The sequence below is a fragment of the Mastigoproctus giganteus genome, chromosome 6 (assembly GCF_048544385.1).
Source record: "Mastigoproctus giganteus isolate SK-2022 chromosome 6, ASM4854438v1, whole genome shotgun sequence".
In the NCBI taxonomy this organism is placed as follows: domain Eukaryota; kingdom Metazoa; phylum Arthropoda; class Arachnida; order Uropygi; family Thelyphonidae; genus Mastigoproctus; species Mastigoproctus giganteus.
In genome coordinates this window covers 38,792,971-38,816,663 of record NC_143580.1, presented here as the reverse complement: position 1 = coordinate 38,816,663, position 23,693 = coordinate 38,792,971, and positions in this window count along the sequence as shown.

The window sequence follows — 23,693 nt, the reverse complement described above, 5'->3', positions numbered from 1 at the left end:
TGCAATAACTTTAATTTTACTTTATTCAAATAACAAAGCATATCATGTCATAGCACTGTATCTCTTTAGTACTTTACAAGTTAGCTTAGGCTGTAAGTATATTTCCGGTAAACCAAGAAAATGTTAAATGACTTTTTTTTTTTTGGTTAATTACAAAAACATCAACTGCAAAATGATTTTGTAGTTAACGTTGTTTGACACTAAACCGTAGAATTGATCTGCAGTAATGCCACAGAAAAGGTCAGGCTTTGTCAAAGGCAGATTATGAGAAATCGCTGGCAAAGAGAACAAAGAGTGAGAATAAAGAATTCTTCACATATATAAATGCAAAGAAGAGAAGGACAAACCAGATCGGACCCTTATGTAATGGACTTGGGATATAATTAATAATGAGCTGAAGTTGCAGATGAACTCAACAGTTACTTTGCATCTGTATTTATAGAAAAAACCCTTTATGTCAAAGAGAAATTATGGGAGTGAAGTTGAAAAATATCTAATTAATGATATTGAAATTTCACATGATTATTTAATGAAAAAACTTTCCAGCTTAAGCCTACAGGCTAGTAATGCCCCTGGGGTTGATGGCATATATACCTTATAATCGTAAGGGGGACACCAAGTGAGTGCATTGAACCATTGAGGCTAATTATGAGAGCATCACTAGACTCGGAAGTGATTCCGTTGGATTGGGAAAGTGCCAATGTATCATCAATACAAGGGCGATTCTACTGACGTTAGACTGACCGACCGGTCAGTATAACTTCAGTAGTAGGGAAAATCATGGAGGCAGTGATCAAGGGTGGAATTTAAGATCATTCAGATAGAAATGAATTCTGAAGGATACTCAGCATGGTTTTGTAAACGGAAAATCATGTTTAAAAAAATTGGTTAGCTATTTTGACAGGGTCACTCATGAGCTGGATTTAGGGAATAATTTCGACATGCTATAAAGTAGTGGTCCGTTGCGATTTTTGTTCTGCGCACCAAGGTTGTATTCTGACGTGATGTTGTTGTTGTTGTTGTTTGTTATTTGGTTTGGTTTTTAGGAGCATTAGCAACTAAGGCCCTATTGCTCCGGGGATATGCGGTGGTCATTCCCTGACCTTTCAGCATCCTCCGTATTTGAAGCGTGTGCTACGCACTGCTGCTCCTGCCCACCTGGCTACGGAGGCGCCCCTGACGTGATGTGCGACATTGTGGCCCGTCTGTTTGCTTGCACAACTCTAGCCATCCTACTCTGACCTCTCTCATTAACAAGCGATTTTCTTCCACAGGAGTGCCGTGAGAGGATGTTTTCTGTTCGTTGCACCATGCTCGATACACCCTTGAAACTGTGGTGCTTTGTCCAGCACGTCTTGCACTTACTACCGTGCCACGTTCGAAGTCCGTTAGATCACTCCTTTTCCCCAGTCTACCTACGGTTTGTACGCTTAACTGATACTAGAACGGTTGTTCTGCTGTATTTATATCCACAACTGTGGTCATGTGACTTTCAACATGAGACAAACCATTTGTGTACACGACAGGGGTGTACCTAATAAAGTAGCAGCACAGTGTAGATTTCAGCAAAGGATTTGACTCAGTCCCATATGAGCGGTTACTTTATAAGATGGAACAGGTTGTAATCACAGGGAAAATCCTTAAATGGATAGCAGAATGGCTTCGGGGCAGGAGGCAGAGGGTTGTGATAAATGGTTATTCCTGAGATTGGGTTGATGTAAGAAGTGGGGTTCCTCAAGGATCAGTATTAGGATCACTGTTATTTTTTATTTTCATAAATGATATCGAAAAAGGGATAGAGGGTGTGATGTCTAAATTTGCAGATGGTGTAAAGATTGGTAGAGTAGTTAATGATCACCGCCAAGCAGAGCGTCTTCAGAATGACCTAGATAGACTTCAGGGATGGTCAGAAAAATGGCAGCTATACTTTAATCCAGCAAAGTGTAAGGTATTGCACCTGGGGAACAGTAACCCCAAAATAACTTATACACTTGGTGGAGTTGAACTAAAGCCAGTAATGGAGGAAAGGGACTTGGGGGTTACGATACATTCAGACATGAATTCTCCGAGCATTGTAGACAGGTTGCAAGGAAGGCTCATGGTGCCCTATTGATGATTTATCGAACATTTGCTAGTAGAGATAAGGATATGATAATCCTATTATATAAAGCTATTGTTAGACCATTCTTGGAATTCTGTGTTAAAGTATGGAGTTCGCACCTAAAGAAAGACATTGTGCTTCTTGAAAGGGTCCAAAGAAGGGTAACTCGCTTGGTGAGTTCGGCAAAAGAACATCTGTATGAGGAAAGACTTCCAATGTGTGGGTTGCAGAGCTTGAAAAGTAGGCACCTTAGAGGAGACTTGATTGAGGTGTTTAAGGCTCTGAGACGCAGAAAGAAAATGAATGAGGACGAAATTTTCACGGTTATAAATTATTCTAGAGCTAGGGGCCATAATTTCAAGTTTTGGGGGCAAATGTTTATACTGGATTACAGGAAGTTTTATTTTAGCCTGCGAGTTATAAATTACTTACATGGGTGGTAGAGGCTGAGTTTGGGGAAATTCAAAGGTCACCGGGATAGTTACCTACGAGAGGAGGGTAACGCATAGGTTGTCTATTTTCTTTCCTTTTATTAATTATTTATTTATTATTATTATTATTTTTTTGGCTAGTACAGCTTAAGTTATAGGCATCCTTCCACCATGTGGCCATGTACTAATACTTTTCTAATAGGAGGCACCATACAGAAGTACAGTCTGTGACGTAATTTGTTGACTCATTCCATCATTCCATATCATGGGTACTGCGAAAGGCATAAAACGTCCCTTTCGATTCACCCATGCGTTGAGTTTTAGTGCAGCATTGTGTGGACCCCAGTTCTTGTCCTGGTCGCCTACTTTACATCCAAAGTACAAGAAGTAGGCCTTTTTTATGGCTCGAGTTACGGGACGCTTTCTTGAAGCTAACGTGATTTCTCCACATATGTAACAGAAGTCATCCGGACTATTCACACGGTTACGGGGCATATTAATCTTACACGACACAAATACTGTGTATCCACAGTTTCAGTACCACGACGATCTTATCACGTGACCGCAACTGTCACCTTGCTCTGCATCACGTGATAAGTTGCTGTCGCCTCAAATGAGGATAAATCTCCCAATACCTTAGCCATATTCGAGGATTACCGCAACAGAGTCGAAGAAGCATTTGAGGCGACAGCAACTTATCACGTGATGCAGAGCAAGGCGACAGTTGCGATCACGTGATAAGAGCGTCGTGGTACTGAAACTGCGGTGTTTTCGTGCATTTTGCCGAGAGCCGCAGCTGATAAAAAAAAAAAAAAAAAAAAGGTAAACTGCAGCCATTGTCAACCCACTACAGGATGAAAGCCTCCTCAACAATTCATGTTGAGGGAAATGGACCATAATCTGCCACTCTGGTCCAGTGCGGGTTGGCAGATCGACCGTATTTAGCAGTCAGGGGCTTGAACTCCGGTCTATTCAAGGAATGTGCTACTGCACTCACTGCTACTGAACCGCAGCTGATAATGTAGAGTAACTCGCTAAAATGAGACCCCAACTGTAATTCGTAAACAAGAGCCAATCGACAAATTTTAATGTAATTTTCTTGTTCAGTAGCATAAAATTAGTCAAGGCTGGCTATTTTCGTTCTCGTAACATTTTACGTGTTGACCCGTGTAAACGATATCCCCTAATTATTTTGAAGGGTATTGAGGATTATGTGTTCTCCACACACTAAAGTTTGGTTTTCTCACGTGTTTGTTTTCTAGACCACTCATACCTTTACTATAACTACCTTGCGAGGAAATGGAAAAGCATTTCATTTTCAGTCCAGAGTTGGACTGGAGAGAAAAGTTTTGATACATGTCCACGGTTGGAATTGAATTAAAACTGTGAAAAAGAAATATAACAATAACTCGCGTATTATTTTAAGGGGCGAATTATATTGAGAACACGTTTTAGTTTAACACATTGAAATAAGCCACAATTACGACTTTATATAATTCAGTACAGTACTTGTACTGAATTATATACAGGTGTTGACACTTGTATATAATTATGACAAGGGTTGAGTACTTTAGATACCTAATTTAATTACATTTATCACACTCTTGGGACACCGGAAGTGTTTTAAAATATATCATAAATGGGGCAGCAAATTGCCAGTGGGCGAGATGGAAGGTGGCTTTAAAAGCAGGTTCTGTTTGATGACAGATAGCAGTGGTAGCACTCAAGAGCTTAAGAATTCTTAAGATGTTAGTTGTCCAGATGAAACACGGCTATTGGGTTTTATCCTATGACCTGCTGTTAGAGTGAACCCCATTAAAGCGAGTATCGAAGTGTGGAAAGTGACCTGAAGGTTCTTGAACTTGTATCGTTCTAGCCCACTCAAAGATATGCTTGTTTATTCTACGATCATGATGTAGTGGTAATGTTTTAAAATAAAGTATCTTTATAGTTATTGGGCTTTCCGATTCAGATTTAACTTGTATTGACATTTTATCGTTAAATAATGGAAATATTTATTTTTTATGTAGATTATTCTTTGCAGGACCTGTTGAAGATGGCAACAAAGCTGAAATGGCATGTATGTAAAGTGGCACCAGAATGCTAGTCCATCTTCTCAATGAAACAGCATGTGCTAAGAATAACAGGTCTCGTGCCTCTTTTTTTTTTTTTTTTTTTTTGTTCTTATGGGAAAAACAATTGCTGACAGGTATACGCAAAACATGCCGCTGTTCTACTCTGGGGCAAAAGATCTAGCAATGTTATCATAAAATGCTTCCCGGGATCGTTTCCAATAATTACTTTTAACAATAAGACGTGACTATATAATCATCTAACCCACAGAAGGTAAAACTCCACCTGTATACCCTGTTGTGGGACATGTGGAACTGTTATCTTCGGATGACTCATGCCATTATGGCGCTCATCTTTGTGCGGCACCTAGCCGTGCATGCAATCTTGTACACTTTTCTTGGGTGGCTCCCCAACCCAGGAACATCCAAACTCTGCGTTCCTCCCTACCTCACTCATCTGGAAGATGCTTTCTTTCTTCGCCTTCCCTTCATCTCACCTGTCTTTACTCTCCACTCAAACTATCTCCATACTCACACTTTAATTTCCTTTTTTTTTTAAGCATCCCTAGAAAGTTTAGGCGACTCTGGGGTTGCCTAGCCAGAGTTCTTTCCCTCTATTGCACTGCCTGGCCTACCTCCACGGGGCTAGTGGAGGTAGGCCAACTTGGGGTCCCACGGCTAAACGGCCAGAAGAAATAACACAACCCAACACTATACTGCACAACGTTACATTTACCTATACACATTTTGGCATTTACAGGGAACTTTCTGGAGATAAATTTGTATTTTTAAAATAAATTTTATTAAAATTTAAATAAAAACTAAATTTTTATAATTTTTTTTATTTAAATAAAAAATATAAATTTTTAAATAAATTTTAAATTTATAATTTAATAAATAAAATAAAGATTAATATCTACTTGCACTTGTGGGGGGCTGGAGAGCTGGCATCACCTCATGTATGACTGCCGGCTCTATGAAGACTTACGTGGTGTTTTATTCACCAGGATTCACTACTTACCGCAGGGACAAGAACATCACCTCCTAGACACGAAGGAGGAGTATCAAGCCTTCTCGGATTACGCGCAGGCATTGTTCGCGAGGAGAAGAAACCAAATCGCCGCAGCCCAGAACCCACTACCACTATAACCAAAGAACATCTGTTCTTCAGTTCGCTTGGACTGGGACACCAGAAATGACCCACCCCCAAGAATTAGAAAACTCAAGGAACAAACTATATCAAAGTAGACTAACATGGACGGGACTCATGTCCCTTGAATGATATATGAAGATGACTACCAAACTTAGACACCCCACCAGCTGGGTCTATGTGAACAAGACACATTCCTGAGAACTGGAAGGCTTAGGAAATAAAGCAAAAAACGACACTAAAGGTAAAGGACTAACACGGACGGGACCCCGGTCCCACGGATGACAACTCGGACAAGACACCAGATTGGTCACCACCAGCAGGGTCTATGTATAGTTTCCTGTAGACGCCTGTTGGCGATCGCACCGGGCTCCCTTGCCTGGTGCCTTTACGCCCCTCCCCCTGCGCCGATGGGAGGACGGTCCTCCGTCCGGCGCCCTTACTTTCTCTTGGTGAGGCATGGGCCTACCTCACTGACTTCTGGTGTTGCCTACACTATCATCCCCATATTTCTACCTTAACCCTCTCAGCCTTCAGTCTCCTACCCACTCTATCTTTATGCCAGCGAATGCCCCAACACACAAAAACTTAATTGTCAAAATTCCCGTTCGTCCATTTTTTCGGCCTTTATTATGCAAGCATTATTCCTCTCACCTAACGATCATCAAAACGACGATGATGGATATATGTATCGCATATATATGGATCTGTCTGTACGTACGTGCATATAAAAGAGCGCGCGCGTTTTTTTTTTTTTTTTTTTTTTTTTTTGGTCGTAGCCTCTGAAATCTCAGGAAATTAGGTGGCAGGACCTGCCAGAGTGAACTACAACTACTTGGTTTCTGCTGTGCCTCCACGGGGCGAAGGTGCGGCAACGTTGGTCCTCAGCTGGGGTCCAGCGGCTAAACGACCAGATGAACAACGCGATACATGACACTACACATTTACAATACCCATACACTTTTAAAGCTCTGGCATTTCCAGCGAACTGGTACACCCACAATGAAAACTACGCGGAGATGGGGGGGGGAAACCCCTGGTGCCTTCTGACACTAAATACACCTTACACCTTACACTTAATATCTGGAGAACTTTGACAAGATAGATGGACCCAAAGATTAAAAGGCGAAATTACAAGAAAATTCTTCTCTCGAGTCGGCTTCCTAACCTCCAAAGACCCTAATTTGGCTTACTCCAAACTTGGAGACAACATATACGCTAACTGGCCATGGCTCTATTAAAACAAGGCTTATGGACCTGAGACTTTCTGAAGATGACCTGCGTTTGTAGTGAAAGAGAAACTTGGATGCACATGATGACTGACTGTGTCACCTACCTTGACCTACAACAATAACTCCTTACAAGTTCTGACCTTACATCTATGCAGCCTTTTCATTCGCTTGTGGCCACCAAAAGACCTTCACTGCCTTCGTATCCTTTTTGTACTGCGCTCTTTAAGAGAAGAAGACACCTGATGGCTATGGCTGTCCAGCTACCCCAGATGCAGAATCTTCCTTTACAACTTGGGAGTTCCTTCTTGGATCTGCTTTTCGCGCGCTTCTGCTAAAACAACTTGTTGACGCCAAAATTTCGGATTGGGATCTCTAAAGTGGGTTTATCCACACTTGATACTAATCCCTCTTTGAGGTAGGATGGACTCGTGAGGCGCCATTTTTTATTTATTTTTAAAAAAAAAATTCTTAGTCTAATTCACCGTTTCGCTCGCTCCTTGGGTTCAGTTTCTTCCTGCTCTGTGTATTAGGGAATGGTGGTCCCTGATATACGTCCCTCCTACTGTCCTGGACCGGCTCCTCTTGCTAGTGGACAGATGCTGGAAGACTCTTTCTATGGTGATTAGGTAACTAATTGGCCAAATGAACAACACAAACAACATAATCAGTGCTGATTAACAACACAAACAACATAATCAAAACAACATAAATGCTGATGGGATTCTTCCTCTTGATCAGAATAATCGCCTGAGAGGGCATAAATTCAAATTGAATTTAGGTTGTAGGATAGATGTGCGGAAGTTTGCCTTTAGCCAGCGGGTGGTTGATTGCTGGAACAAACTTCCATCTGTCGTTGTAGAAGTCGGTAGCTTAAATAGATTCAAGGCAGAACTAGATAAACATTTGGAGCAAGTGGATGGATAAAATTGAGGTTTGTTTTTTTGCTGATACTATATAAGCTTGCTTTCTTGCATCATGTGCCTTTCTTAATGCTAATGCTAATGCTAATAATATAACACAACTCACGGTACCCTACACAACTCGAACATCCATCTGTTCTTGGCAGAGGTTTGCTTCAACACAGTCCCTCGTGGATAGCACAGTTGGTAGAACCGCCGTCCTCCCACACCGGGCGAAAAAGAGCTGAGTTCGAGTCCTGTCAATGACGTGAGGAATTTTTATGGACCTTTTTTACAACGTGGCTGAGTTAGTTGGTCTCTGGCGAGGTTTGCATGCTTTTTTCTCCCGGAAACTCGGGTTTTTCGTTTAGCAAACAGAAGAAATTACCACAGAACACGCAATTCACAGTCAGTATACACGGAGCCATATGGCTTTAGTCGCTGATACTCCTAAAACCCACTACAACAACAACTTCAACACAGACCCACATCTCGCGGTTTTGTGGGTGACCACGGGCACCGGTAACAGTTACGCACACTATGTCCACTATCTGGAGATACGCATAGCTACAAGTAACCTTTATTCAGAAAAATTAATAACACGTGCTGAAACCATTGGGCTTTATGACAGCCTATACTCTCTGTGGAACACTTTCCCCCAGTTATTTTGTGTGTCCTCCATTCGACCTTCAAAGTGTCGACCACTTGAGCTGTGATTATTGAGAAATATGAAAAAAAAACCTAAATGATACAGTGAATTATACGAAATTAAAGGCTGAATTAATAAGCGAATTAGAAGGAAAGAAGCTATAAGAGAAAACTTATTAATTAATTGAAAAGAAATAGTTAGGCATCAAATTGAAGGTGGAAACAAATTTTTTATGTTATAAAAAATTATTATTAGGGAAAGAAATATAAAAGTTAAAATATTTGATGTATGCTACAAAATAATCGATACATAATGCAGGTATTTCATCTGGGGGACTACACCTGATCATGTATCAATAATGTATTATTTCTATGTATAATTATTGAAGAACCCAGCCTTTTTAAAGGAATTAATTATAACAGTATGGCTCAGTGTATCCCATGATGCTTCTAAATAATTCATTGCATCTAATAGAGAAATTTTGAACTTTTCAGTTTTACAAGGGTAAGAAATTTATGTACGAGTACAAGGTTCTTACGAAAATTCATCTTTAAAACTTTGATCACTCCTGATCCATTGGTTGCACAACTGACGTGGAATCCCCAGGGAAGAACTCCACACGAACATTGTTTAAGTCTTCATTGTTTTTCGGATGAGCAGGATCTAGACCTCTTAAATACTCATCAAAAAGAGCACAGGTCATCCATGCTGTTTTATTGTTTCTGTATTTACATGGAAGAGTTTTCACATTCTTGAAACCGTGGTTTCTTGGGTTTTCCTATCACAAGCAATGATATTTTTTCTGAGCCATCCATATTAGATCCCACTAGTACTGTAATTCTCTCCTTATTCAGTTTACCACCATGGCAATTCTGTCCATTGAATGCATAAGTCTTATTAGGAAATTACAATATATAGAGGTGATACTGGGAATTAAGAAACCAAACCTAGTACAGAGGAAAACTTCTTATGCAGGAATTTCTTATCCGGGTTCTACTGTATATATTTCTGAACAACACAGTATCACTTCATTTCAAGGCCAACTAATTCAGCTATTGCCATAATTAAATATTTTTACACCCTTAATGGAAAGGAGAAGCCCTTGCATGGATTGAGGGGCCCTTTGTTGAGATTTTGAGCCCTTTTTCACTTGGGGGTCGGGTGCGCTGCTCCCCTCCCCAGGGCAGATCTTGCTCGTCATGATAATACATGCTGCAGGCAGCTGATGCTTAACATAACATTACTGATGTATATGAAGAACAGGTATGGCTTTCCGGCGTCCGCTCCGAGCTCTGCCCTTTACCTTATCTAGGTCTATTTTTTATGACCCTTTACAACTCAAACTGTGAAATCTTATCATCAACGAACATCAAGATCTTCGCAGGGTCAAACTTCATTCATCTAGAACGGATATCTTCAGACTCCATAGCCACCTCTTTCAACAAAATTGGAAGCTCATTAAATCTCAAAAATCTACTGTCGTTAGAAGCAAACTGCGGAATTAAGTACATAAATAATATTGCCACGTTATGATCCTACACTTATTTAACAGGCTTTGTTGTTGTTGTAGATGGGTTTTAGGAGCATCAGCGACTACGGCCATGTTGCTCTGTGTATATTGTCGGTAAATTCCGTGTGTTCTGTGGTCATTTTTTTGTTTTGCCGAACGAAAAACCCCAGTTTCCAGGAGAAAAATCCAGCTAACTTCTCCTGAGACCGACAAATTCAGTCACATTGTGAAAAAGCCTCATAAAAATTCCTCTCGTCATCGACGGAACTCAAACTTAGGTCTTTCTTTTCCACCCGGTGTGGAAGGGACGGCGATTCTACCAACTGTGCTTCCCACGAGGGCAACAGGCTTTAGATTGATACCCTTTATCTGCCCTGACAAGAAATATAGGACCCTCGTGGGTAGCACAGTTGATAGGATCTCTGTCTCCCCACACCGAGTGGATAAGACCTGAGTTCGAATCCCGTCGATGACGGAAGGAATTTTTATGGGTCTTTTTCACAACGTGGCTGAGTTAGTCGGTCTCAGGGGCGGGTAGCATAGCTTTTTTCTTCCGGAAACTCGGGTTTTTCGTCCAGCAAACAGAAAATCGACCACAGAACACACGCAATTTACAGACAATATACACGGAGCAACGTGGCCTTAGTCGCCTATACTCCTAAAAATATTGTCGGAAACAAACATTTGTAACTGTCATCTTCTCTAGCATTTTGCAGTTCTAGGGTGTAATAAATGAATATTTATTTGTGAAATTCTTTGTGTGCCTGGGTGTAAGACCATGCTGTGGTACCTGGTGGCCAGGGTGTTTTGTTTGTTTTGGGTTCCATCGTGTGTCGGGGTCTAGTTGGCTTGCATCCAGTGCACCCACAATTTTCCACAGCTCTGCTTTGAAATATAAAATTACATTTTTCAAGTCATTTTATAAATTTGTTATTATTTAGTTCCATTATGTTTTCTTACTTGAAAACAATAGGCATTCACGACAATAAAGGTCTTTCGAAAGCCTCAATTGCAAACATTTTCTAAATATGTTTTTAATTTCGCAACTGTATATATATACACTCCGTGTCATTAAAATTTCTTTTCTTTCACCTAGAAAGATTGGCGAATTTACCTGAAAATTTTACCATAACTGTGACGTAGATGGATCTAAACGATTAGCATGTAAAGCTGATGGGCGCAGTAGAACGTCCAATAACAGGCCTTCGTTAGGGCAGTAACAGACACATCCAATAATATGCCTGTTACTGAACTGACGTAGGAATCTGAAGGTGCTATAAAAACTTGTGCAAACGTGTGCGGCCACATGAAATCATGAAGGGGTAGTCTGAGAGTACGCAAATGCCTTAAACACGCTTAAGAGACGTTATATACAGGCTGACAAACTTTAAAAGGGGCTCGATCATTTCTAGTGAAGGCTAATCAATTGTAATAGTGTTTGTGTGTCGTTATTATTGGCCTCCTAGCCCAGAGGCCTTAGAGAGCACTGGTAATCTCTGGTTTCTGTCTGTGATTGAGCTTTGGCGCGTAATTTGCACATCGCTAAAGTGTTTAAAACCCACAGAAAATGCCACTTGTTTACAACGGCCAAGACCAGAGATTCAGATCATGTGTTTGCTATAAATGCTCCTAAGATTTTATTTATTTTTAAATACTTCTTTTGGGTAATTGATGGTGAGTTAGTTAACGATGATATGCCCTGGTGGGTAGGACAGTCCTCCCCATACTGTGTGGAAAAGCACTGAGTTCGAGTCCATCGATGACGTGAGGAATTTTTATTGGCCTTTTTCACAACATGGCTGAGTTAGTTGGTCTCAGGCGAGGGTAGCATGGTCCCAACCACCCGGAAACTTGGGTTTTTCATCCAGCCAACAGAAAATCGGCCACAGAACATCCAATTTACAGACAATATACACGAGCAATATGGCCTTAGTCGCTGATGTTTCTAAAATCCTACTATTACTACTAGTTAATGATGTATAATGTGGCGATCTTGATGTAGATATTCTTGCATACATTACTATCATGATCATGAAAACCATTACTGCTTTGATTTTTTTTTTTTTTTTTTTTGTCCCATTCGTCAATGAGTTGCGTGCTTTTCCTGCATATTGGTACAGGAGAAATGGCCACGCAAAAGACTGACATGATTAAAATCTTATCCAGAGAAAAATTACCCGACATTAAAATGAATTCTTCTGGGTGTTTATTATTCACAATCTAATAACTAGAAGTGGCTTAGACATGAGAAGAAATAAGCTCCTTTAGACTGTTGATTCCCTCTACGTTTCCAGTGCTCCCTATAAGTCGATTTTATTGTCGCGCCTTTTCTGCTAGCATTCTCCACTTCACCTCCTCTCTCTCTCTCTATCTATCCGTGGAAAATTTACATGTGCCTGACGTCAGTGGTTGCTACGTTACCATCACGCGGTAACAATCCGATCTATTTTAGCCAAAGAGGAATGAAAATTTTTCATACTTTTCGACCAGACGTCTGTAGCAGTCTTGTTGCGATGATACATGGTTTATTTTGCACTCTGCCTCCAACCATTTCCACGGCATATGGTAATACTATCCAGTTATTGTTTGGTACATTTATTCGCCATGTGGGGGTTGCTATGGTGATCATTAATCACGATGTTATCACACGAAAATTTTGTTGAAAACACGAGTGATGGGAGATAAAAATAGTTTCTGAGCTTTCTTTTACTAAGGAATATGGCAGGATAAGCTCTGTAATAATTTTATTTTCGGATTGCAGGCATTATTTTCATTTAATTTCAATTTAACCATAGTGGAATATCCAGAAGACACATCAATTATTCAGCTTATAATTTTCGGTATCTCGAAAATATATTTGTATAAACAAATCACGCTGCTTGGCCCTATTATTTATTTATTTTCTTTCTTTCCTAATCTAATTAAAAATCTATATAATGTTGGTGTGAATACACCATCGATGACTCTTAAAGGAAAAAACTACGTTTGTAGTGTAAAAGGGCATAATTTTATCTGTATCTCATATTGTGCTCCTCCTTCACAACGAGTTGCCATGTATTGCACTACCTCGAATAAGTAACGCTTCACTAAAAGAGGAGGCTATTGTTACTTATTCTCAGTGGGCACCACCACCCAGACGGCACCGTTTCAAGGCTTGTTTGTATATGTGTGGGATAATAACTTTACTATCCACTTGTCCCTATTAGACTTAGAAAAGCAAAAAGTAGAGGGAAAGTTATAGTAGGAGTGGAAGAAAAAAAGAAACGGTGTAGAAGAATGAAAGGGACATTAACTCCTTCAACTCACACCACCCAAAAACTCATAAATTCCTCGAATAGGCAACGCTTCCCCAGTAGAGAAGACTGTTGTTACCTATTCTTGGAAACTCCGTGAATATCAGGCTCCCTCCCCCTGGTGACCGTTTCAAGGATAGTTGGCCGCTCATCGGTGGGTGGGCAGGTATTGCAGACCTGACGATCCAGTTGTGAAGATAATTCCACAATATGAGAGTTGCTAAAAGGTGTACAGTGCTGTCGGCATGCCTTTTAGTAATATAGGAGAAGTATATCCTTAGGTGGCAGGACAAAACTAGTTGGTTCATTTATCAAGTTAATTGGTGAAAGAGTTGCAGGTAGTCTTTTTGTTTGTCTTTCCAGTTTCTCTCTCTAAGCGCATTAGTAGGTCTTTCGTTTGTTGCTGGAGGCTTCTTCTGCATACTGTACTTAACATTACATTACGAGAGAGGGAAGAAATAAGGTATAACTCTTAAATTAAAAAATCAACAATAATAATTAACATATGGGGAGTCTAAACAAAACATAAGGATGTCAAGGATAGAGGGAATATGCAGTTATTATTAAATTTGGCTGGCTCTGTTAGAAAATGGTGTGAACTGCAACCGCATACTTAGAAAAGTAATGTGAACCAAAATCTGATTCCAGAGTTTCACATTTCTTGCTGTTAAGAAAACTCGGTGGAAAAAAATCAGGATATCAAAACACGCAGAAAGAAAAAAAGAAAAAGTTGCATGAATACAACAAAAGAAAGCTTGATTGGCTAGGCCGCTGCCCTTTGGGTGTAAAAATTCTTGTAAAAGATTTCTCCGTAAGCCTCAAGGGAAGGAAAAATAGAACCCAGTTCTTATTCGGAAGCCAAGCTTTTTAAAGCGGCCAGTGCCTAGAGGGAGGGCAAAAACAGCTGACGAAAGAAGCTTGAAAAGCAGACGACAGAGAAGCAGTATGTAGATAGAGAGTATAGCATACAACAAAAAAAAAAAAATAAAAATAAAAATAAAAACGCATTCTAGAGAACGTTGTTAGAATGGGAATAAGGAATAGAGAGAGAGAGAAAAACAACTGAAATATCGCAGACACTAAGCGAGTTGTGCAGTTTTTTGCCTTAGTTTATGAGTAGGCTAAAAGAATCGATAAATATTTGCTTTAGCTTTCATATGTTTTGAAAATGCGATGCTTAAGATGCGTTTGTGGAACATTCTTTGAAAATTCTGAAACAGTATGAATATTCAAATAAAAATCTTCTCTATTTCAGAAATTGCAATGATATCGTATAAAGCTTCATGAAAAATTGCTTCAGATCACTAGTATTTCATGATCTTCTTGCGGATTAAGAATTAATCTCCCCCACAGTAGTAGCAGTATAAGGGGCGAAATGTGTAAATTGCAGTTTTTATTTCGAGTTGATTGAAATAAATAAGGAGGCTAACAAAAATACCGTTGACTCATTCTCTGAACAAAGGCTCTGCAACCAACGGCATGGGTGCCAAAGGCTTTACCGAGTCTGTCCCGAATGGCACCACCAGAAAATTTCATTTAATTATACCAGCAAAGCATCGCCACAAAAGTCAGACCCACAGTCGTGACCGTGCCCAAATTTAATTTTAAAGTGAAGCGTTTTAGATGCATACCCCTTACCCCCTTCCAAATAACATTCCTGAAATGATGAAATACAGTACTAGAAACCGTGCTGTAGACACGTCAAAATTAATCGTAATTTTGACCCATTGCATCCAGTGACATACAATTTTTAGATGAGTAATATGAAGTAATTGTGACACTGTTTCCTCTGCTTAAACAGAAGTATGAAAAAAAAAAAAAAATGGTGGAGACATAATATGAATATAAAAAAGAAAGTACAGATTAAGATGAATATGAAGTTAACATAATTCAACATCATTAACGTTTATCCGCACTTAACTAATTCAGCAAAAGATGGACTGCGAACTTTGGCCGTAAAAAGGCTTCAACCTTTTTAAGGCCGAAGACTATTACAGTATTAAAATACAGAGCAGGAAAACGCTGTAAGCTAGAACTTCGCATTTGCCCCCCCCCCCCCCTCTCCACCGTGGACAGTTGAAATTTGTCGTATAATAAATTTACAGATAAGTAAATATATCGCTTTCAGAAAGACAGAGTAAACTATTTGTAAACCAGTCATCTGTAAAAATATTTTAAGTTGTAACATTTCTTTCATTATAAGACACTTGCAGAACTATCTCTTGTCCGGTTTTGTGGACAGTAAAATTTAAACAGCATAAATAATGAAATGTTCTTAAATCTGACAGTAGAACAAAGTTGGCTTTATAAGGAATTGCGCTGCTTTCAAACAGATCCTTTCCAAAAGGTTAATTGGCCATTTGTTTAAAAGATGAAGCTGCTATGACAGCCCGTTTCAGGACTACATATTCCTTCATCAGATAGCAGGTTGTCTCTAGTTACAATACGCAGAAAAAACATACGATCGCAGTTTTCAAAGTTGTAATATAGCTAAAGCTATCTGTTCAGAGTAGTGCAATGCTAGAGCAACTCATTAAAGGGGCAAGTTTGTTTCGCTGTCAGAATTTTGACCATTGTATTATCCATGCAGTTTAAATTAAAAGACAAGAATTCTACACGCATATTATAATGAAAGACAGCAGGTAGTTTCTAATGACAACACGCAGACAAAACATAAACATCATCATGTATAGAGGAATAATGGTGTCCTCCACCTCGGACTAAGAAAGGTCCTGTAAATTGTGAAAAGAACATGATTCTTCTCTCTCTAGCTGGTCTAGAGCAAAGAAGGTCAATTCACCAGACGGCAACTTCCTGGATCACTTTCGTTTACAACATGATAAATTCTGTTATTCATTCTCCATCTCTTTTTGAACAAATACCTTCGTTACACTTTGACTGAATTTTCGTTTCAAACTTATTTTTCGCTGCCTGTCCGTCGCTGTTCCTTTTCCTTCAGTTAATAAATAAACATAAAATTGATTATATTCTTAACTAGATGTTTAAGAAATTACTCCTCACTGTCTTTCATTAAGCCTGCTAATTTTATAAATTCTATACATTTTCTTTACTTTCTCAACCCAATATTAGGGTCTTGAGTGCTTCTCATTTGACCAGCAAAACAATTGCACGTTATACTTGGGTTAAACCAAAGTATGACGTGCTAATGATCACGTATAGCATGCTGAATCATCCTATGTAAGAAGTGGGGGTTCCCCAAGAATCAGTATTGGGATCACTCTTGTTTTTGTTTTTCTTAAATGGCATCGATAAAGGGATAGAGGGCGGGATCTCTAAATTTGCAGATGATGTAAAGATTGGTAGAGTAGAGAATGATCACCGCCAAGCAGAATTTCTTCAAAGTGACCTAGATGTACTTCAGGGATGGTCAGAAAAGTGGCAGCTATGTTTTAATTCGGCAAAATGGAAGGTCTTACAACTTGGGAACAGTAACCCCGAAATAACTTAAAATACTTTTGGCTTTGAACTAGTCAGTGGTGGAAGAAAGGGACTTGGGAGTTACGATACGGTCAGACACGAAGCTCTCCGAGCATTGTAGATAGGTTGCAAGCAGAGGTGTATTGCTAAAAAAAATAGTAAAAAAAAAAAAATAGTACCGCAACGCTTAATCTCCAGAAGACTATATGATAACGCCACATCGACTGTACAGTAACTGAATCAGACTTCAGACTAACGGTTCATAGAACAACCAGTTCTAGCGTTCAGCTCATGGCGAATCAAAATGCAGCGTTCGCACGCATCACAATATATCTCATTCGTTGGATACTTTTAGCTAACACATTGTACTTTAGTAAGAAACATTCAATTTCATTGCGAAATTTATATTTTTGTTTTTAAATAAATTTTTAAAGAAATCTATTAATTTTAAAGGTTACTAATAATATATATTTTTAGTAGCAATGGGTAAAATAGATATTATTTCTCCCTCCCCTTTGATTATGCCATTGTTTTATAATATTAGGTGTATAAATTTAATGATTTTCTATTATGACATTTAGAAAAAAGAACCGGAACATTGTTCCGGTGCGTTCCGGACCGAATACACCTCTGGTTGCAAGGAAGGCCCATGGTGTCCTATTGGTGATTTATCGAACATTTGCTAGTAGAGATAAGGACGTCATAATTCCATTTTATAAGGCTGTTGTTAGACCACTATTGACATTACACAAGGCTATTGTTAGACCACACTTGGAATACCATGTTCAAGTGTGGAGACCGCACTTAAAAAATGCCATCGAGCTTCTTGAAAGGGTCCAAAGACGGGTAACTCGCCTGGTGAGATCGGCAAAAGGGCGTCCATATGAAGAAAGACTTCGAATATGTGGGTTGCACTGCTTAGAAACTAGGCACCTTAGAGGAGACTTCATTGAGGTGTTTAAGGCTCTGAGAGGCATAAGCAAAATGAATGAGGACGAAAATTTCACGGTTATAAATGATTCTAGAAGCAGGGACCATAAATTCAAGTTACGAGGGGAGGTGTTTAGACTGGATTTCAGGAAGTTTTATTTTAGCCAGCGAGTTATAAATTACTGGAATAAGTTACATGGGTGGTAGAGGCTGCTAGTTTGGGGAAATTCAAAAGTCAGCTGGATAGTTGTTACCTACGGGAGGAGGGAAACGCATAGGTTGTCTATTTCCTTTTCTTTTATTATTTATTAATTGTTTATTTTATTTAATTTGTTATTATTATTATTTTACTCTTTTTTTTTTTTTTTTTTTTTTTGGCTGGTACAGCATAAGCCTTAGGCTTCCGTGAACCATATGGCTATTACTAATACTAATACTAAACCTGTTAGCGCATAGCCCCAGAAGCTTATGCACCATTAAACCTCCATAACACACACACACACACACACACACACACACACACACACACACACACACACACACACACACACACACAAACCTGTTATACGTGAGTTAAATAAAAATGAAGCAGCTTTTACTCGGCAAAGAAGGTGTTTTGTGCCCGTGGCATAAAATCTTATTCTTTCTTTGTTATTGATCCATCAGCATGCTCCCGTTTAGGAGGAGAGTGCTGAATCATCATGTATAATTATCATATTTCTTATTTGAAATTCAACATGGCACAAGTTTTTTTACAGCACCTACGATCGACAGTTTGTACGAGCCGAGCAAAAAGCGACTCCATCACATATCTGTCAACATTGCAGCACTTTTTCAAATACTAGCATTTGCATTTCAAAAGGAGAAATAGAAACATCGTAGGGCGTCTAGTTCTGCAATAAAATTTAACAGATGGGAAAAAAATTACGATGTGAAACAGCAGCTTTTATTAATTGGACTAGCCGATGTTCCTCGCTTGGCTGAGAAACGCTGGCTGTTTATGACCGAAGAAACGACAGTTGATGACGTCGGTAGATCGTCAATAACAATGTTTCAACTGTTCCACGCCACCCAGGATATAATATCGAAAAACAAAGTTGTTGGCAAACATGGACAACACATTTGTTTTGAAATATAAGAGGGAATAAGCGATTGTAGAGTCAGCCGTGCGTAAACTACATGCGGTTGAAGAATTCTGCTGTGTTCTCAATTGTTAACAGTGGAAACTATCTGCAAAAATAAGAGTAAAAATTCAAAAATTTTAGCTTTAGAACAAAGATATAATTCCAAGTACAGTAAAAGCTCAGTTATCCGGTATCTGTGACGATTGGATATCGTTTGTGGAATGAATGGGCAATAAGGTGGATGCGCAGAAAATATATGTGCTGACATACGTACCAAGTGGTTACTCTCTGATAAGCTCGTTTTTTGTTATCAGTTTACTAAATATATAAATCATGAATTATTACTATTTGCTGTTCGTTAATTGCAGAAACATGAAATATGTTTTATCATATTATCAAATGTTATTAAAATCCAAGAGGAAATAATTAAAATATTACAAAAAATTGAATGAATATTACGTTTTGAGGTACGATATGTGCAATGATGTGAAAACATTTACTTTTATATGTTATTAGTTAATTAAATGGTAACAAGATAATTAGTTATTTACTTTTCACTTTTATTAATAGCATAAAAAAATGAAGTTAATGTTAAGAAATAAAAATCGAACGCACTGAAATGTAAAGCTCTGCATACATTACGTAACTATCTTAACTATCTCTAGTGTTCTATAAATGTCTGGTTTCTGTTTTAAGGTAAACACAACGCCTCTACGATTTTCACCAAATTTTTGATCCTTTTTTTGGATATCATAACAGATTGATGGGCGGGTTACGGAGATGTTGATATAAATATATTTTCTCAGCTTAACCTATACTTTAATGGCAGCGGCTGGCCAAAGAAAGAACAGACTTCAATACCTCTGCGCGGTAGCACAGTGGTATCGTCACCGTCCTCCCCACACCGGGTGGGAAAAGCCCGGGTTCGAATCCCGTCGATGATGCGAGGAACTTTAATGGGCTTTTTTCACTTCGTGGCTGAGTTAGTCGGTCTCAGGCGTTGATAGCAAGGTTTTTCCCCCAGAAACTGGGATTTTTCGTCCAGCAAAACAGACAAATCGACCATAGAACACACACAATTAACAGACATAAGACACTGCTCGGCAGATGAATTTAGTTATTCGAGTGGCCTAAAAATAATAGTTTGGGTTAGTACCTCTAGTGGTCACTTTAGTTGCAACTGTAAGCAGTAAATGCTATATTTTACAACTTTCTAAAACTTTTCTTCAAGATAGTTTTTTAATATGAATCGTTGTCTCATTAAACACTGTTTTTTATTTAATGCATTTTTGTAACGTTTTATTCTTTAATTCACAGTCTCTGCTAGTAGGTGAAACTGTCCATTTTTTTAATATATGATTTTTTTTTTTAATGTATCGATTGCAAGCTTTACGGATGGATTCCGGATAGCTGATCTTTTAGTGTGTGTTATTTAAATACAGTATATCGTATGTTATAGGTTCTGTAACGTACGGTATATTTTCTGGATCTTAATATACACTTTTTTTTTTACTGTAAAATGTTGCCTAAATTCCCCAGCGCCTTTTGGCCCGAAGGCGTATTATGCGTATGCAATGATTATCTTTTACCTTTCGTCGTGTCTAGAGATGGTCAAAACGTCCACGTAGCCCTTAAAAAAAAAAAAAAAAAAAAGAAAAGAAAAAAAAAAAAGCAAGAAAATATTTTTTCCTAAAATTTTCCTTCTAAAACGTGTGTGCGTAGATTGTATGCAATTTTTGCGTCTTATCGCCCGAAAAATACGTTATTTAAAACTGAATAGAGCACATAAAGCAAGTTAAAAGCGTCAATAAAATTTCCCTTGGTTTCCTTTCAAACTAACATTTAATGTTACTTAAAAGCTAAAGACTAAAAATTCTTTAGATTCGATTATTTCAATAAACATGAATTGAAAACCTTTATTTTTATTCCAAACCTGTAATCCATTAATCGATGTTTTTGTTTGTTTTCTTTTTTAACAAGTTTTATTCATTCAAAAATTATAACAGTACTTCAATGTTTACAGCTAGCAGATATTTAAAATAACCATTAACTTCTAAACAGGTTAACTACCGCTTTGCTTTGCTATCACTTATCATTAGCCCTTGCGTGTAGCAATGCATAAAACTACAGCCTTCCTGCACCAGGTACTAAAAATCGGGTTCGAATTCCGGAGGAATTTTTATCGTTTTTTTTTTTTTTCACAACGTGGTTGAGTTAGTCGGTCTCAGGTGAGGATTGCATGATTTTTAATCGTGGAAAATGGGGCTTTTCTCCCACCAAGCCGGCCGAAGAACACACGCAGTTACAGACATAATATAAATAATTATAATTTTTTCCTCTTTTATACTACGGGACCACCACATAGGTTCAGAGGAGTTCATAAAATAGCGAGAATACAAGAATGTCACCACCATATTTAATAGTTACACGAGCTTTAACCATAGTCACTCAAACGGATGTCTTTCTGTACGTTCATGCTTAACAACTCGGTTACGGCGCCTCATAGCCTTACTTGCTTTGGAGCTTAACACACAACTAACCCAAAACGTACTTTCTCTCGAACAGCTATTTTTATTTAAATATGTATCTTTCCTCTAGAGGCTGCTTGTCGACATTGACGCTGCTGTACCATGTAACACGGATCTGTACTAAGCTTTAACCCATTTGCATCGCGATAACTACACCAGTTTAACATGTATAAGTTTTAAATTATGCATAGCGTTAATGAGGGGTACTTTACAGGAATCACGCTAATACTCAAACATAAGACATTCCTTTGCTTTTAATTAACAGTTACAATTAAATATTAAACTTAGATTTTCGCAACGATCGTTAACTCGTTATTAATTAAGCTTATTACAACGGCACAATATTGCTCAAAGCTCGTTAAAATGCCTGCATTTTATGGAGTGCAGAGCATTCAAGTTGTACATACTCGTATATGTTCCCGCATCTCGCAGTAACGGGCTCTATATACCAAATTCTTGTATTCTATCAAAAATCTGTGGGAAGAACATTTGGAATGATGCATCACAGATTGGCCTCAGCAACTAATTGATCTTATGGATTGAAGGATCATTCTTGAGTAGCAATGGAAGAATATCACCAGGGGCACTTGTATACACCTAGTGGAATCCATTCCACGCAAGATTGCCGCTATCATAACTGTTAAGTTGGAACCACATGCATTTAGTTGCGTTTTTAATATTCTGCTAAGGTAGTCTATAAAGCGTGTCTCAAAAATACAAGGCATAACTTCAGGAATGAATTCCTCATATGTAGACAATAAAAATATTTTATATCAACATAGTTCCGGAAATGCTTGGTCTCCGAGTTATTAACCGGAATGTCTTATCTCCCGCAGGTGATTGATTTCCTTCAACACAAGGTACTGACAGAATCTGGTGATTTTCCATTCCGACCATGTACTCAAATCAGGAGCAAGCGGATATGCAGTTTATGTACGGTTTGGCGGACGGCAATGCTCTGGAGGCTCGTCGTTTGTACCACGAAAGGTTCCCAGAACGAAGATGTTCAGACAGGAAAACGTTTGAAGGTATCCATCGCCGCCTTTGTGAACATGGGACTTTTACACCTCGTGCTGCCGACAGACGACGACCAAGATCTACAACTCCTGAAGTAGAGGAGGAGATTTTGTATGTTGTGCATGCCACTCCTGGAATCAGCACACGCAGAATAGCAATGCAACTGACTGTTCAACGTTCGACTATTTGGAGAGTGTTGCGAGAACACCAACTGTATCCTTACCATCTGCAACGGGTACAGGCCTTGTCACCAGCAGATTACCCTGCGCGAGTAATATTCTGCCAGTGGTTCTTGCAGCAGTGTGGTACAACTCCTCACTTTCCTGCCTTAGTGATATTCACAGATGAAGCACAGTTCACACGAGACGGAATCCAAAACTTTCACAATCAGCATGTATGGGCTGAGGAAAACCCACATGCAATTCTTCCATCACATCACCAACAGCGGTTCAGCTTCAACATCTGGGCGGGTGTTTTTGGTGATAAGTTATTTGGGCCCCATGTACTTCCAAACAAACTCACAGGGCAGGCGTACAGAAACTTTCTGGAAAACAACATGCCTGATTTCTTGGATGACAAGCCACTGATCATTCGTCAACAAGCACACTTCGTGCACGATGGCGCTCCCGCACATTTCAGCCACCTAGCCCGCAATTACCTGAATCGAAGGTTTCCTGGTCGGTGGATAGGTAGAGGTGGACCAACTGCCTGGCCTCCACGCTCACTGATTTAAACCCACTAGATTTCTTCTTGTGGTGTCATTTAAAGTCATTGGTGTATTCGACTCCGGTAGCTGATGTGGAAACTCTCCGCAATCGAATTGTGGCAGGTTGTGAGACGATACGAAACACGCCAGGAATTTGGCATCGTCTTCGCGAGTCCATGTAATCAGGCCATGAGGCCTGTAATCAGGCATAAGGTGGACATTTTGAACAATTACTATAAGGTGATGTGAACAGTAAAGTTTCATAGACAGATCTTCAAAACTCGGAAACCAAGCATTTCCGGAACTATGTTGATATAAAATATTTTTATTGTCTACATATGAGGAACTCATTCCTGAAGCTATGCCGTGTATTTTTGAGACACCCTGTATAGTAATCTCTCTGTATAATAGTTTAGTTGGAGTGGACTTGTTTTTAGTGAAAGAGCTGGAGTATTTATAATAAGCGTTGAGGCAACTCGACTTATTCTAAATGCCCAAGTATCGTGGTTGTAAATTCTGTGTATATTATAGTCCATTTGCCTGTTTTGCAGGATGATAAACAGGAGTTTTTCGGGGGGGATTATTCTTTGATAGAAGATTGTTTTAGTGCTAA